Consider the following 5,730-nt stretch of genomic DNA (forward strand, 5'->3'; position numbering starts at 1 on the left):
AGCCTGTACTCCCAGCACTTTGGGAGGCCGAGGCAGGTGGATCACGAGGTCAGGAGATCGAGACCATCCTGGCTAACACAGTGAAACCCCGTCTCCACTAAAAATACAAAATTAGCTGGACATGGTGGCGGGCGCCTGTAGTCCCAGCTACTCGGGAGCCTGAGTCAGAAGAATGGCATGAACCTGGGAGGCGGAGCTTACAGTGAGCTGAGATTGTGCCACTGCACTCCAGCCTGGGTGACAGAGCAAGACTCCATCTCAAAAACAAAACAAAACAAAAAAAACAACAAAAAACAAATAAACAAACAATTCTAATTTTCTCTTCAAAGCTCAAATATTATCATTGGCAGCAATTACTGTTAGTGGTTTCCCTTGAAGTAGCTGGCTCACTTTGTTTATACATTGGCAGGCATAGTTGGTCAGTTGTTCTTTTTTTTTTTTAAATGAAAAACCATAATATGCCCTTCATTTGCTTTTAGCTATTTCATAAACCCCACAAACTGGACACAGTTTGCGATGAAACTTAGAAAAAATTCTTTTTCCATAACATAAACATGTCAATCTTTCCCTTTAGCTCCTTCTTCCACTCTCCCTCCACTGTGCTGAAGAGATATTAAGTTCTTCCAGATTTTTGCTTAACTGGGTGGCCTCCGAACTCAATGGACTCTCCAGGTAGGTAATTCCTGCACAGGGCTTTCCTGTCACTGGATCTATGATTTTTCCAACTTTGAAAACAATCTCAGCCAGTTCATGTTTCACATGCTTTGTTTGTGGAACAGGTAAAGCTCTGAGAAGCACAATATCCCCAACTGTGCACTGCTGAAGGGCATCACGAGCAAAGTAGGTTTTCCGCTTATTATAATACTCTAATAAATAGGCATCCAGAACAAGCCTGGTCACTCTCACTTTAGCAGTCTTTTGCACTTTTGTCCCAATCACCTTCTCCACCATCCATTAGGCATGGATGGATGCATGAACTACGGACATTATGTGGCTTTGGTCACCTCCGCCATGACTGTGCAGCCACCTCCACTTGTTCTTTCGATTAAATATAGTGCTCCATGAAAAAGCAGTAGTTCAACTTGCAGCTCAAACTATCACAAAACTGTTTCTCTTGGAGACAACAATCATACTTCTTTTGTATGCACAGAAGGGCTAAATGTGTACTTCCCACCTCATTATACAGAGTATTAAAAAGACACGTACTCAGTAAACTAGGATATTTGGTAGCCAAAAAAAAGAGAGAGAGAGACATGGGCTGGGCATGGTAGCTCACGCCTGTAATCCCAGCACTTTGGGAGGCCGAGGCGGGTGGATCACGAGGTCAGGAGTTCAAGACCAGCCTGGCCAATATAGTGGAACCCTGTCTCTACTAAAAATACAAAAATTAGCTGGGCGTGGTGGCGTGTGCCTGTATTCCCAGTTATTTGGGAGGCTGAGGCAGGAGAATCACTTGAACCCGGGAGGTGGAGGTCTCAGTGAGCTGAGATCGTGCCACTGCACTCCAACTTGGGCAACAGAGTGAGATTTCATCTCAAAAAAAAAAAAAAAAAGACATGTACTCAGGCCAATGTTTAATAAAATTAATATAGCTTACTGCTTAATCAAAGACTTTCTTAAGTGTAACTGACTTTAATTTTTTTTTTTCTTTTTTTTTTTTTGTTTTGAGACGGAGTCTCACTCTTTCACCCAGGCTGGACGGAGTGCAGTGGCGCGATCTCGGCTCACTGCAAGCTCTGCCTCCCAGGTTCACGCCATTCTCCTGCCTCAGCCTCCCTAGTAGCTGGGATTACAGGCATGCACCACCCTGCTAATTTTTGTATTTTTAGTGGAGATGGGGCTTCACCACATTGGCCAGGCTGGTGTCAAACTCCTGACCTTAAGTGATCTATTCGTCTCGGCCTCCCAAAGTGCTGGGATTACAGGTGTGAGCCACTGTGCCTTGCCAATTTTTTTTTTCTTTAAGACAGGGTCTCGCTCTGTTGACCAGGCTAGAGTAGAGTGGCATGATCTTGGCACCTCTACCTCCTTAGCTCAAGGGATCCTCCCACCTCAGCCTCCCAAAGTGCTAGGATTACAGGGGTAAGCCACTGCGCCTGGCCTTAATGTTTATTCTTACTTTTATTGCAAGTGTATGGGACTAAAAAATAAAATGACTATTGTACAGTTTGGTGCCAATGCTTCCATTCATGCTCAGTAAAGCACCAGAAGTTTTACCCACCATTGCTTTGGCACCATCAATGCAAATATCAATACGATGAAAAACGTAAATATATTTTAATATTATTATGAAAATAGTTCTGACCTGACAGATCCCCTGAAAGGGTCTTAGGGATTCTCAGGAACCCATGGAGCACATTTGAAAAACTACTGCCTTATGGATTCCTCCTGGCTCTTACTGCTTCTAGGACTTACATTATGGCACTCACCATAAAGGACTGTCATCCTCTTTTCCATGTCTTTATCACACTAGGAGCGCCTTGAAGATAAGTGCTATATCTTATTTGTTCCCGTCTCCCCGGGACCTAGCATAGAACCTGGGACATGCTCAGTGAATAATATTGGATGAATTGAAATCTTACGATTTTCCCTTGACATCCCATTTGGTGGTGGGAAAACTGGGCTGAGAGCCAGGTTGCTGACAGCATCTCTTCTTCTGAACTTTCCTCCTCACTGTCAATTCATATTATTATCCATGCCTAGTCCCATGCTTATTTATTATTATTATTTATTAAGTACACAGGTGATACTTAATAAATGCTTATTAAATACAGGGTATTCCCTGAAATGTTTGTTTCATCTTGACCTCAATTATCCTCATTTCTTCCCTAAGGGATATTTGTGTGTATATATGTGTGTGTGTGTTTGTGTGTTCATATGTGGTGGGGGAATAACTTAACAAGGGCAAGCTCTCTAAACTGTGGAAGACAAAAGAAACCTTTCAAAATTTCGGCCTTGGCTCACAAACTCTCTTCCCACGGTCTGCTAGAGATCTCACTGGGAATTTGCTGGCCACCTCACAATATCCATCTACTCCATTTGGCCAGAGACTTGTCAGTGGGGTGGGGAATTATTGTTTTTAGAGTAGTGAATGAAAGATAAAAATGAAAAAAGAAATTCCACTTTGGCAAACAATTGCAGGTCCTAAAATATTTGCATTTTGTTGGTTGATTGAGACAGGGTCTTGCTCTGTCACCCAGGCTGAAGCGCAGTGGCACGATCACAGCTCACTGCAGCCTTGACCTGCTGGGCTTAAGCGATCTTCCCACCTCAGCCGCCAGAGTAGCTGTGACTACAGGTGCCTGCCACCATGCCTCATTAATTAAAATTTTTGTTTTTAGTAGAGACAAGTTCTGACTATGTTGCCAAGGCTGGTCTTGAACTCCTGGGCTCAAGATATTCCCCCGCCTCAGCCTCCTAAAGAACTAGGATTACAGGCGTGACCACTGCACCCAGCCTTGTGCTGTATTTTTGTACATAAGCCCAGTAATTGCCCAATAGATCCATGATAAGTTAGAGATAAAATGATGCTACAGTATTTAACAAAAGGAACTTGGAAACAGTTTTCATTAATTAGAACTTTAGTATTTTCAAGCACACAGAATTTTCTTCATTGGTGGTTTTAAAGGTCAGAATCTGGGCATTCATGTTCTAAAATGGTGAGTAACTTTTAAAAAATAAGTGATTTAATCAATTTGGTGATTTTTTTCCCCTTTATGGAAAACGACTTTTCAACTGGCTGATTTTTCCCTTGTTTTTAAATTGGAGCCTAGCACAGTGGCTCACACCTGAAATCCCAGCACTTCAGGAGGCCAAGGTCAGAGGATGGCTTAAGCCCAGGAGATTGAGGTTGCAGTGAGCCAAGATGGTGCCACTGCACTCTAGCCTGGGCAACAGAATGAGACCTTTCCTCAACAAGCAAACAAATAAACAAGCAAAACCCAAAAACCATAACACTAAAAAAGAATTACCTTATGATCCAGCAATACCACATCTGGGTATATACCCAAAGAAATTGAAATCAGAATGTTGAAGAGATATCTGCACTCCCATGTTCATTTCAGCATTATTCACAATAGCCAAAATAAGGAAGTAACTTCAGTGTGTATCAGTAGATAAACAGTACACACACACACGCACACATCCACACACACATACATACACACATACACAGGAATATTATACAGCCTTTAAAAAGAAATATCTTCTGTCATTCATAACAGCATGGGTGGAACTGGAGAACATTATGCTAAGTGAAATAAGCCAGGCACACACACACACAAAAAAACAAAAAACACTGTATGATCTCACTTATATGTGGAATCTAAAAAAAAAGTTCATTTTGGCCCAGAACCTGGGAGGTGGAGGTTGCGGTGAGTGGAGATCGTGCCATTGCACTCCAGCCTGGGCAACAAGAGCGAAACTCCGTCTCAAAAAATAAGTAAATAAATTTAAAGGTGGAATCTGAGGCACAGGAAGGTTAAGCAACTTGCCCATGGTCAATAGCTAGTATGTGGCATAGCCAGAATATGGATATAGTCAAGCTGACTCCAAAGAATGTGCTCTTAACTAGTACACAACAGTATATTGCCTCCCCATGGTATATATCCAATATAGGTTTTCCATAAAGAAAAAATTTTGAGCTCATAAACATGTTGAGGTCTAAAAATCAAACCAATTGAACCCATAGAGACAGAGAAGGATGGTTACCAGAGGCTGGGAAGGGGAGTGGGGGGATTAGGGGGAGATAAAGATGGTTAACGAGTACAAAAAAGAGTCTGAATGAGTAATGCCTTGTGTCTGACAGCACAACAGGTTGACTATAGTCAATAATAATTTAACTGCACACTTTAAAACAGCTAAAAGAGGCCAGGCACGGTGGTTCACATCTGTAATCCCAGCACTTCGGGAGGCTGAGGTGGGCGGATCGCCTGAGGTCAGGAGTTCAAGACCAGCCTGGCCAACATGGTGAAACCCCCATCTCTACTAAAAATACAAAAATTAGCCAGGCATGGTGGCTGGCACCTGTAGGCCCAGCTACTTGGGAGGCTGAGGTGGGATAATCGCTTGAACCCGGGAGGTGGAGGTTGTAGTGAGCCGAGATTGCACCACTGCGCTCCAGCCTGCAGAGCAAGACTCTCTCAAAAAACCAAACCAAACCAAACCAAACCATACCAACTAAAATGGTATAAACGGATTGTTTGCAACACAAAGGATAAATGCTTGAGGGGATGAATACCCCCATTTACCCTGATGTGACTATAACACATTGCATGCCTGTATCAAAACATCTCACGTACCCCATAAATATATAAACCTACTATGTACCCACAAAAATTAAAAATAAAAAATTATTGGCCAGGCGTGGTGGCTCATGCCTGTAATCCTAGCACTTTGAGAGGCTGAGGTGGGCCGATTGCTTGAGCCCAGGAGTTCAAGACCAGCCTAGGCAACATGCTGAGACCCTGGCTCTACAAAAAAAAAAAAGAAAGAAAAAAAAAAGTTGGCTGGGTGTGGTGGTGCATGCCTGTAGTCTCAGCTACTTGGGAGGCTGAGGTGGGAGGATCGCCTGGCCTGGAGGTGGAGGTTGCAGTGAGCCAAGCTTATGCCACTATAGTCCAGCCTGGGGGACAGAGTGACCCTGTCTAAAATAAAATCATAACAAAAATAAATAAATAAAAAAATCTGGCTGGGCGAAGTGGCTCATGCCCCTAATCCCAGCACTTACTT

At 43.0% G+C, this 5,730-nt stretch overlaps 1 pseudogene; it reads right to left on the reverse strand.

Annotated features, from left to right (window-relative positions):
* Positions 1-450: 450 nt before the first annotated feature.
* On the reverse strand, positions 451-1,000 carry LOC105555090 (annotated as a pseudogene).
* Between the last annotated feature and the right edge of the window lie 4,730 nt (positions 1,001-5,730).

Source organism: Mandrillus leucophaeus, unplaced genomic scaffold, assembly GCF_000951045.1.
Source record: "Mandrillus leucophaeus isolate KB7577 unplaced genomic scaffold, Mleu.le_1.0 Scaffold67, whole genome shotgun sequence".
Classification (NCBI taxonomy): Eukaryota; Metazoa; Chordata; class Mammalia; order Primates; family Cercopithecidae; genus Mandrillus; species Mandrillus leucophaeus.